Below are 10800 nucleotides of genomic sequence, written 5' to 3' on the forward strand. Positions count from 1 at the left end.
TGGCACAAAATAAGTACTTAATAAATATTGGCTATTATTAAATTTCCCCAGAGTTCCTCTGTTTCTCTACTGGTGTGAGAGAGTAGGAATGTTTTTAAGACAATGTATCCACTGTCACTTTAGAATTTAGAGACCAGGCTCAGATTGGCATCAGAACTGATAGAAATCAGCAGGCAGCTTCAAGTCATGAGGCTAGGCTATAGCAAAGAGTTTTCTAATTGAGAGACACGCCTTTGTCCCTGACGACACAGGGCAGAAGTCCAACAGCTTTGTTTTATTTTGTTGAAATCATTGTGTGTTTGAAGAATTGTCCTCATGGATAGTTTATGGATTCTGGAAAACTTCCTACAAAAGCAAGACTCTTTGATCTATAAGTGTTTGCTTTTCATCTAAAAAAAAAAAAAAGAAAGAAAAAACAAAACAAAATAAAAAACCAAAAAATAAACCCAACAACAACAACAACAGAAAACTACCACTAACAGCAAATAAACCCAATATGAAATATAAAACTCTAAAATAAAAGTTTTTGAGGAGCTTTAAGGGCCTGTCCTTCTCCCTAGAAAGAACCTCACTGTTACGATATATGTGATTGTATAGCCATAACTGAGGATGTGAACCACGTCCTTCAACAGAAATGGAGATGTTCATATAAAGGTGGGTAGGTGGGGTTCTTCTTGGAGTTGATTGTTTAATTCCATATTGACTTTTTTCTCCATGCCAAGACTGGCTAATGCTCACATATTGAGGTTAAAAAAAATTTGTCTTCAAGAGTACCCAGTCCTTATTTTACTCCTTTCACCAGTTTCATCCCACCTTTAAGTCTCTCAGCTTTAAGGACCTTCAACGGCAAACATTAATAAGTGCCCATAGTTGCATGCAAATATGTGGGAAATTATGAGAAATATCAAGCATGGTTCTGGCCCCCTGCAGATTGACAGTCCAGTGTTGTATGCTGCTCTTTGCAACTTTGACTAGTTCTGCTTTCCTTGAATCTTATCCTGTATTTTCTCTTTATTCACTAAACTACAGACTTTTGAAGGAGGATGTAGAGCTCATTTAACCTCATTCATTTACTTTTTGTGGCAAAGATAATGCTACAGGTCCATCATTTCCACTTATCTTACATCTAGGGAATTCATTTAATATGAATATGATATGAAAATTTATTTGATAACATTCAAAATTGATACAGGTTATCCACTTTGCAGATGTGATGGAGTTCTTATCTGTGGAATGATATAAGCCATGATATGACATAAACCATTTCTAAGTCTAGCTCCTGAATCATCCTACAGGATCTTCCTTGTTCTCTCTCTCTCTCCCTGTTTTTGGAAACAAAAATGAAAGACTCTAAAATAACAGGGCCATAATATGAAATACGACTAGTCCCTAAATTACTACCTGAAAGGATGCTATCTCGAGTCATCTGATAAGGAAATTCTCTTTGGATTTTGTGATCAGAAAATATATTTTATTATGTATTAATAATAAATAAAGAGGTTTTGCAGTTGTTTGTTACAGCAGCTGTCATTAAATGATACAAAGAGAATTGAATTTCAGATAATTGAAATAATTGTTCTAGATGACATATCATTTTGTGTCAGGGCTGGAATTAAAAGTTGACCTTGAATTTGATGTCATTTTCTTTTTACTTCTTTCACTGTTCAATCTCAGCTAGTTACAAAAAAAGAAAAAATATATCAAAACATATGAAATCAACACTGAACTGTTTAATATAAAGCAATTCCACTTACTGCCTCTCTGCATTAAAAAAAAATACTGAATTTCAAGACATTCAATGCCTTGGGTACTTGCTATTGCTTCTCCCAACAGAATTTCTAAAACTGTGAATTTCAAGAGGTCTGGCTAAACTAAAAGTCCATTTCAGTTCCCAGAGGTCAAATTTTCCTTTGAATTGAAATGATAATCACATGAGCTTGTGAATCCTTAATTCCATTTAACACTCCATCCATGCCAGTGGATGAGTTAGACTATTGAAGGTATCTGACTAAAGGAAATACTTTAGGCCAAAGTAAACTGTCAAAATGAGGCTGAGTTTAGTTTTGTAAGAGAGCAGATTTAAATGTCAGTGGGTTTCTTACCATGAGCTAAGAAAGTAATAAACCATTTGTGCCCCACAAAAGCATTTTAAATGTTGAAGACAAGACAAGGTTTATAACCTATTTTTTTCTAAACTACAAGACTAAGTTCAGACCCCATACAAGTTGAGGGTTACTTGAAATCTGAGCTGTTTCACACTGGGTCTGTACAGTGCTTCCAATGCAAAACTCTTTAGTTCAATGGCTCTGACAGTGAATGTTTAGTTACAACCAAATCACAGAGTACGATAGCCACTATGACCATGCTGTCACCTCAGATGCTCCAGTGAGTGTTTAAAGAATGTCAGTGATAGCAAGAACATTTTCTTTCTCAATTCTCTTTTCAACATGGTCAAATATCTGCATAAAGTGACTCAATCAAATGCAAGCGGAATGTCTGCTGTTATGAAATCTTACATTCTTTCACAGTTAAGGGAAAGAAAGAAAATAAAACATGGGAGGAGGGTATTTTAACTTTTCAAACAAAAAAAAGTTACTTTTTTTCCAACAACTAGGAAGTTGTTGAGAATCTGGTAGCTGTTATGAATTGTATTTCAGTTGTGATTGTTGGATTTTGCATTTTGCATTTTGGGAAACTTTCCATGTTCTTGTTCCTTTTTTTTTTTTTTTAACATTTGCAAAGCAATTGCATGAAATGACTTTTAAAAAATCTTTCCAGAGTTATCTGCCAAAAATCTGAGTAACTTTCCTACATTGTATTCCTATAGGTTTTTCTTCAGAACAGATGAGTTACTCAGGTGCCCTAGGACAGGGCCATATCGTCAAGAAAGTATAGTGTGGCTTTTGGGGTGTGTTAATTTACATTATTTTGGCATTTCTATGAAAAACAAATACACTACACACCATATTGTTTCCATGTAGTAATTATCTAACAAAAATATGTCTATATAGTATAAGGATAATTACTACAAAACTTTCATCACAGGGAACATTCTAACATGAACCTTAAAGCAGTTATTTTAGAATAAACTATAGAGACTATATACTATTTGTATGGTGTTAATTTATACTTTGATATCATATGTAGTAAATATTGACCTGTGAACAAGATAATTTATATGTTTGACACTCTAAAGAATGTCCTGATTCACTCCTCAGAGGATAGGAGAGATTTTATTGCTGACAGTCAGACTGACTTTGGGCTTTGACCTAAAGGACAATGGCTTTGGCCTATCAACTAAGGAAGCAACCTCATTGGAACGACCAGAAACCCAAAGGAAAGCCACGCCTGTTCTTCAAGGGGAAAACAGATGATAAATGACATGATGCACTTTCTCCCAAAACCATTGTCCTTTTTTCCCTTGAGTAATTTTTCAGATATAGGCGGTCTCCAATTTGTACTGCTGTATAAGTACCGCGCGCTAACCGATTGCGCCACTGGAGCTCCTTGGCGGTCTCCAATTTGTAAGTTCACAAAGTTCACTTGTCAGGAGCACTGTTGAAACAGAACATAATGTCCCATAAAATCCATGTTATTCTGGTGGTTGCTGAAGTTGATGTCTTTTTTTTTTTTCGCTGCCCCAATTCCTCCCTTTTTTTGCTGTTGATAATCCCCCCTTCACTAGCTCCGACCCTGTGGTTCTCATAGAGCACCTCCACACCAGCCCTAGTCAAATGTAATAATTAAGCAAAGGAGTAGACACAATCCAAGTTGGAACCATCATAGTGCCCCAATCTCCAGCCCCCACAAGTCATAGTGACTTAGCCAAGTGGTGGCTGTGTGGTTCAAGCTGAGCTTGGCGAATTGCATTCTGTTCCAGGAATACTTTATTCCAGGAACTGTGGAGGAAAATCTCTATTTTCTCTACTCTGAAGCTGTGAAGTTCTGAACCCATTGCTGTTAGAATCGGTATTTCCCACCATGTAAAATCACTGGCTTATAAAAAAGAGTGAAACCAACAGGCCAAGAGAAGCAGAAATGAGAGAGAGAGAGCTGACAATGTGCATCCCTGGTTTTCATTGCCTGAAGGCCAGAATTGCCTTAGTTCTTATTTTCTGAGGCTGGTTGTTTAACTCTTTGAGTATGGAAGCCCCCAGTAGTCTAGAACAAAACAAATATAATAAAACATCTCTCTCTCTTTCCCACTATTCTTTTTCCCCCTTAAGTCTATTTTAATCTGTCTCTTATAATTTGGTGCCCTACGTAAAATGGTTGATGGATTTAGGAATGGATTTTGTCCACAATGCAGGAAACTGGCCATCACTATGAGCCTGGGGACCCTCTCCTTCTTTTTTTCTCTGATCTACTTTCAGCAAGAGTTCAGTGAGATCAGGTAACCTAAACAAAAGATTTAGGCCCAGTATTTTGAATTAAATCTCTCCTCTTGCAGTAACCATGACGATAACAGTATGGTGGGAAAAAAGAGAACATACTGATTCTCAGAATTCTTCTAATTTTCTGGGACCCTCAGCCCAAGCAAAGAGCCCAGGCAGACCTCCAATGTTGTGCTGGTTAACTGTTTAGAGTAGCATTTATGAAGGGGACATGTGTAATACTGGCAGTAACTGAAATAGTCACAGCTTTGATCATCTAAGAATGGCCTTCATGGCATACTCATCCATTCATTTGTACTTTTTATTTGGTTTTGTTTTCTGAAACAGCTGAGTCATTCAACAGTAGGAATAAACTTAAAAAAATACTCCTCAAAATATCAATTCTGTTTCCATCATGATGCTGATTGCTAACCCATACTAATTACACTAGTTTATCTCAGATGAAAATATTCTTTATTTCTTGAGAGGCATGAACTCTCCCAGGCTCTGATAATACTTTTTCACATTCTGGAGCAATTCATTTGTATGTACTTTTTAATTACAGGTATTTATTTTTTGCGTGTGCTCTACCATCTTAATGACCTTCTGAAAACACACACAAATACACACACATGTGTGTACATTTTCCTTTTTAGACATAGTATCTCCACTGCTTCTTGGTATAACCATATTCAAAACTAATACACCTGCCTAAAGTATGTTTGGTGAAAGGCAGGGAGTGGTTAGGAAGAAGAGTACACTGTTGCACCCATTTTTCCTCCCACACTTTTTCTAATTCTCTATCCCTGGGGAAGGTTATCCTAGTTTATTTGGTGGGTACATTCATTTATTTAATAAACAGTATTGATGTATACATGCTACATTCTAGGAATTCAAAGATTAATAGAATAGAGTCCTTGACAATAAGTTCTCAGCCCATGGAAAGACTGTCACATAATCAGATATATTTTTTTAAGAGAGGGAGGAGGAGTATTTGCAAGGAAGAGGGAGAGAGAGAATCCCAAGCAGGCTCCATGCCCAGTGCAGAGCCCGATACGGGGCTCAATCTCACAACCCTGAGATCATGACCTGAGCTGAAATCTAAAGTCAGGCACTTAACTGACTGAACTACCCAGGTGCCCCAGTCAGATCATTTTAATAGTTACAATAGGCAATTTGAGCATGCAGAGGAGTGGCACCAGACTCTGCCTTAAGAGATTAAAAGAAGTTATGGTTTAAATGCATCATAGAGGATAAGTAGAAATGAACTCAGAAAAGGCTGTGATTATAAGATAATGGATAAAAGGCTGGTGACTGAAATGAGGGCCAAGAGGAATGTATTTAGGAATAGAATACAGCACTGGGAAAGCTACATGGTATGTGAAGCAGTTCAGTGTTGCAAGAGTAGTGTGCTAGTTGATGACTAAAGCTGAGAATTAAGAGATAAATACGAGCCAGATGTTGGAGGGCTTTACATTACTATTTTACAAGGTTTGGGATTATTACATTTGTTAATAAGGAGCCACACAAGCGATTTTAATAGATCAGTAGCATAAATAGATTTACCATTTAAATCAATTGCTAGCATCAGGCTTGAGAGTGTGTCTGAGAAGGTTAATCTCAGTACTTCACTTGCACACATGATGGGGGCTTAGCTGCTCCAAGTCAACAAAAGTCCTACAACCATTATAAAAATGGCCAAAGTATATAAATACAAAGTTTACAGAAAAGAAAATTGAAATGACTTTTTAATTAATTAATTAATTAATTATTTTAAAGATTGTATTTATTTATTTGAAAGAGAGAGAGTGAGAACAAGCAGGGGGAGCAGCAGGCAGAGGGAGAAGCAGGCTCCCTGCCGAGCAAGGAGCCCAATGTGGGACTCTATCCTGGGACCCTGGGATCATGACCTGAGCCGAAGGCAGACTCTCAACTGACTGAGCCAACCAGGCATCCCTGAAATGACTTTTAAACTTATTTATTAAAGCTCAATCTTGTTCATAATACTATAAATGAAAAGTTAAAAATTAATGAGATCATTTTTACCTGTTGGTAGAGACTGAAATCTATTAACACACTACATTTTGTGAGTATGGGAAAATAGGCACCTTCTTGCATTTTTCACAAAAACCATGTATATTTTGAATCACAATTTCACTTCTAAGAATTAGCTTAAAATATCCTCACATATGTATAAAAGTAATTATATGAAAGGTTCTCACTAAAGTATATTGTTTGTAAAAGCAGGAGTTTAAAAACATTGATAGCAGATAGTATGTACATGTAATCAATACTATGACCTCACTAGGAAGAACATTTATAGGTTTTTATGTATAGAGAAGGAATAACCTCCAAAAGTGTATTTATAAGAAAAAAATAATACATAAGACTATGTATTATGTTGTGACATATGGATGGGAAAAAAAAAAACACATGAGTGTGCATAGAATATTTTTTGAAAGAATACATAAATTGATAATAAGGGTTGCCCCTGGTGAGGGACCAGAATAATGAGGGCTTAGGAAGAGGGGGTGACTTATTTTTCATAGTATATTCTTTTGTATTTTCATAATTTATACCACATGAATGTACTATGTAGTCAAGGAAGGAAGAGAAAAAGGGGAGGAGGGAGTGAGGGAGGAAGTGAGAAATAAAGGAAGGAAGGAAAGAAGGAAGGAAGAAAGGAAAGAATTTAGGGGAATTAATGTGTAAGTTGAAATTGCATTTCCTCTAAGAGGGTTGAACTTATACCTACACAAGGTCAGGAGATGAGCCTTGGAAACCACAAGAAGCAAAACAAAACAAAACATCCCCCCCCCAAACACCACAAAACACAAGACACAACAACAACAAGAACAAAAATACATGTAACTGAGATATCCATATAACACTGATGCTCAAAGTGAAAAGGTCTCCAATAAGCCATGGGCTAAAAAGACTGCTCTCATCAATAGTATGATATCTGTGCTAACTCAAGCTTGGAATAGGAAAATAAAATCGTCCCTGTGAATTTGTAACCATGAATTTGTCCTCAATTGCATTTGGGGACTGATTTTTCTTAAGAAAGTATCCTTATGCCATGAAGGTAAGAGAGAAGTTTTGGGTGATAATATCCTGTGAAACATGGAAGAATCAAATGAAAACCATCCTAACAGTACATATTCTTATCCTAAGCTCCTCAGGTTCTCTACTGATAATTCCCCTAAATAATGAACATGACCTAAAAATGACAAAACACACCAGAAAACAAATTACTGTGAGTGAGAGATGATAGGATTAGGCCTTCAAAAGTGTCATACAACAGAGCTATAAGTAAATATGTTTCAAACTATTAAACACATAAAAAAGGACTCAAAACAAAAAGACAATATAAAAAAATTTGGTAACAAAGTTAAAATAAACAGAATATCTACACATAAATGTGGCTCAGGGGTAATTAGCAAGATGGTAGAACAAGAAACACTGCTTTAATGTTGACATATAGACCAAAATAGCTTTATGAAATTTCCAGAATCCAGTTAAGAGGTTCCAGCACCCCAAATGAACATACATCTAAGAACAAGCTCATTGAAATAAGTAAGAAGAGCAGTTTCACTTTTCCCACATCAGATCCTCTCCCATGTGGGCAGAGGTTAACACTGACAGAGATCAGCATTGCCTGAGATATTTCCCTTGGGAAAAATAGAAAGTGAAGCATGTATTTAACATCTCCAGGCTTTTGAGACACTGCTTCTGTTTCATTTCGTTCAGAGTTTTGAGGAAACAAGAGAATTTTGAAAGCCTAGGGGCAGGTATGAACAAAGAAAAGGGGTGGGTGGCTCTCAGCAGCTAGCATGGATCTGCAAGATTGGGAAAAGGTTTACAACTTGGAAAAGGTATGTACCTTTCACCTTCCCCTTCAGGAATGAGAAAAGAAGTGGAGCTTGCACTCAATGTCCAGGCCATTCAAGTGCACTGACCTAGGAAAAAGAAGTGGGTGGTTTATAGCAACCCACATGGCTCTGCAAAATTAGGAGAAGGTGCATCTGAAATAGAGGATGAGGCGTGGTGCATAAATATTCATAGAAAAGTTTGAAAGACTCCCAGAATCTAGCCAGAGTAATTAGTGAAAATCTTTCCCCACCAAAACCATCTGTAAAGAGTGGAAGAGATGACTGCTTCTTCAAATGTGCTGACATGAACACAAAGCTACAAGAAGCACAACAAATCAGGGAAATATGATACAATAAAAGAAACAAAGCAAAGGGGTGTCTGGGTTGTGCAGTCAGTTAAGCATCCAACTCTTGGTTTCAGCTCAGGTCGTGATCTCAGGGTGTGAGATCAAGCTTCATATGGGGCTCCATGCTCCGCATGGAGTCTGCTTAAGACTCTCTCTTCTTCTCCCTCTCCCCCTCCCCCTGCCTGCCTCAAATAGGTAATAAAACTTTTTTTTTTTTTTTAAGAAACAAAGTAAATGTCCAGGAACAAACACATAAGAAAAGGAGATCTATGAGTTGTTCAATAAAAAATTCAAAATAATTATTCTAAAGAAGCTCAGTGAGCTATAAGATAACATTGATAGATAACTAAATAAAATCAAGAAACCAATGCATAAAGAAAATGAGAACATCAATAAGAAGAACAAATTAGTTACCTAGAAGACCAATTAATAGATAAAAAGGGAAAAGAGGAGACCAGGAGAAAACAACTCAGAATCCATGAAAATAGAATCAGAGAAATAAGTGACACCATGAAACATTCTAATGTCAGAATTATTGGAATCCCTGAGGGAGTGGAGAGAGAGAGAGGACTAGAAGATATATTTGAGCAAATCGTAGCTGAGAACTTCCCTAATCTGGGGAATGAAATAAACATTTGTGTCCTAGAGGCAGAGAGGACCTCTCCCAAGATCAAGGAAAACAGGCCAACACCCCAGCATATAATAGTAAAACTCACAAATCTTAGAACCAAGGAAACCATCCTAAGGGCAGTTAAGGGGGAAGAGATTCCTTACCTACAGAGGGAGGAACATCAGAATAATGTCAGACCTATCCACAGAGACCTGGCAAGGCAGAAAGGCCTGGCAAGACATATTCAGGGTACTAAACGAGAAGAACATGCGGCCAAGAATACTTTGTCTGGCAAGGCTGTCATTTAGAATGGATGGAGAGATGCAGAGCTTCCAAGATCAGCAGAAGCTGAAAGAATATGTGACCACTAAGCTGGCCCTGCAAGAAATATTAAGGGGGGTTCTATAAAAGGAGAAAGACCCCAAGAGTGATACAGAAAAGAAATTGGCAGGGACAATCTATAAAAACAAGATCTTCACAGGAACATGATGACAATTAATTCATATCTTTCCATAATCACTGTCAACATGAACAGCCTAAATGCTCCCATAAAAAGGCACAGGGTTGCAGATTGGATAAAAAGACAGGACCCATCCATATGCTGTCTACAAGAAACTCATTTTGAACCTAAAGATACATCCAGACTGAAAGTGAAGGGATGGAGATCCATCTGCCATGCCAATGGACCTCAAAAGAAAGCTGGGGTAGCAATTCTTATATCAGACAAATTCGATTTTAAGCTAAAGACTGTAGTTAGAGACACAGAAGGACACTATATCATTCTTAAAGGGTCTATCCAACAAGAAGATCTAACAATTGTAAATATCTATGCTCCCAAAATGGGAGCAGTCAACAACATAACCCAACTGTTAACCAAAATAAAGAGTCATGTTGATAATAATATGTTAATTGTAGGGGACCTCAATACTCCACTCTCAGCAATGGACAGATCATCTAAGCAGAAAATCAACACAGAAACAAGAGCTTTGAATGACACACTGGACCAGATGGACCTCATAGATATATACAGAAAATTCCACCTAAAACAACAGAATACTCATTCTTCTTGAGCACACATGGAACTTTCTCCAGAATAGGCCACATACTGGTTCACAAATCAGGTCTCATCCGATACCAAAAGATTGAAATTATTCCCTGCATATTCTCAGATCATAACGTTTTAAAGCTGGAACTCAATCACAAGAAAAAAATTGGAAGAAATTCAAACAAATGGAAGCTAAAGACTACTCTGCTCAAGAATGTTTGGGTCAAGGAACGCGGCAGGGATGTCCACTATCACCACTGCTATTCAACATAGTATTAGAAGTCCTAGCCACAGCAATCAGACAACAAAAAGAAATCAAAGGCATCCAAATCAGCAAAGAAGAAATCAAACTCTCACTCTTTGCAGATGATATGATACTTTATGTGGAAAACCCAAAAGACTCCACCCCAAAACTGCAAAAACTCATACAGGAATTCAGTAAATTGGCAGGATATAAAATCAATGCACAGAAATCAGTGGCATTCCTATACACCCACAACAAGACAGAAGAAAGAGAAATTAAGGAGTCAATCCCATTTACAATTGCACCCAA

Source organism: Leptonychotes weddellii, chromosome 2, assembly GCF_054177405.1.
Source record: "Leptonychotes weddellii isolate Sample4059 chromosome 2, ASM5417740v2, whole genome shotgun sequence".
NCBI lineage: Eukaryota > Metazoa > Chordata > Mammalia > Carnivora > Phocidae > Leptonychotes > Leptonychotes weddellii.